This window comes from Neomonachus schauinslandi, chromosome 7 (genome assembly GCF_002201575.2).
Source record: "Neomonachus schauinslandi chromosome 7, ASM220157v2, whole genome shotgun sequence".
In the NCBI taxonomy this organism is placed as follows: domain Eukaryota; kingdom Metazoa; phylum Chordata; class Mammalia; order Carnivora; family Phocidae; genus Neomonachus; species Neomonachus schauinslandi.
Genome location: NC_058409.1, coordinates 149672760 through 149674035, shown reverse-complemented (window position 1 = coordinate 149674035; position 1276 = coordinate 149672760).

The window sequence follows — 1276 nt, the reverse complement described above, 5'->3', positions numbered from 1 at the left end:
GGAGCTGTGGCCGGCGTGGTGAGGTCAGCAAGGCCCGGAAGCCTGCCTGCACATGGGGTCCCTCTCTGGCTGGGGGGTCCTGGCCACTGTGCGTGTGTCCCCGTTACCTAGCCGACAGCCAGCCGCACCACTCTGTGGGAGCAAAGCCATCCTGGACAGCCCACTGGCCAATGTGGTCCCCGTGGTTTGTCCACCAACGAACCACCAACTCGCACACACACACCTGGAATATCTCGACTGTGGATGGTTCCGAGTGTGGCTGCGTCTGAAGCTGCTTGAGTTATTCAGCGGGTATTAACGGGCACACCTCCTCTGGGTTGGGCTCCACAGAGGATGTCAGCAGCGAGAGCCTCAGTTTCCCCTTCATCAAATGCAGGCACTCACCAGGCCACTGGCTGTCAGACCCATTGCCTTGCGCGGGCTCCTCTAGTCCCTGCGTGTGGGCCAGGGGCTGAGTGGGAGGCCAGCAGGTGGAACCCACACAGCCGTTTGCACAGCCTGCCCCGTCCCGCATCCCTGAGAGCCGTCATCCCCCAGCTGGGAACGTCTTCCCCGGGCTTGAAGTCCAGTAGTGAGTGTGTGGTCTGGGACTCCGTAGGCTAACAGGGCGCAGCGCAGGACCTCAAGCGCCTCCCTCCTCTCTGGAACTGGGGAAGGATGGAGGGGACCCTGGAAGCCTTTTGCAATGCCCGGCCGGGTCGGGGAGCAGGTTGGGGTGCAGGTAGCATGTCCCCCGACCAGTCTGACCCAAGTTTGGTCCGGGCCCTCGCGGCTCCTAGAGGCCCAGCCCCAAGCCCTGTCCCTGTCTTGGCTGCCTGGCCCCACGGCGCCTCCAAGGTCCCTGTTGGGGCTGGAAGCCCAGCTGTCTGGTGAGGCCAGGCTGGCAGGGGTGCTGCCCTAGGCTGGACGTGCTCTCAGGGCCGGGCTTCCAGGGGGGCCCTGGGGGCCCCTGGGGGGGGGGTGGGGCATGGCCAGGACATGGCGCAGCTGGGATGCCTGCCCCTCAGGTGGCCCCGCCAAGCGCAGTCTCGGGCAGGGGGCTGATCACGAAGCAGGAGCTGGGTGGTTCGCTGTGGCCCCGGTGGGGGTCCAGTCCCGACTTTGCCCCCGGGGGACCGACAATCCTTGCTACAGCCTCAGGTTCCGCATCCTGTGCGTGGGCCCAGGGCGCCATGCAGGTGGGCCCCTCCGCAGAGGAGTGGGAAAGGCTGTGGGTCCAGTGCGGAGCAAGCGTGCATGCAAGCTGCGGGCGGTCGGTTCCGCGGTGCCCCTGACT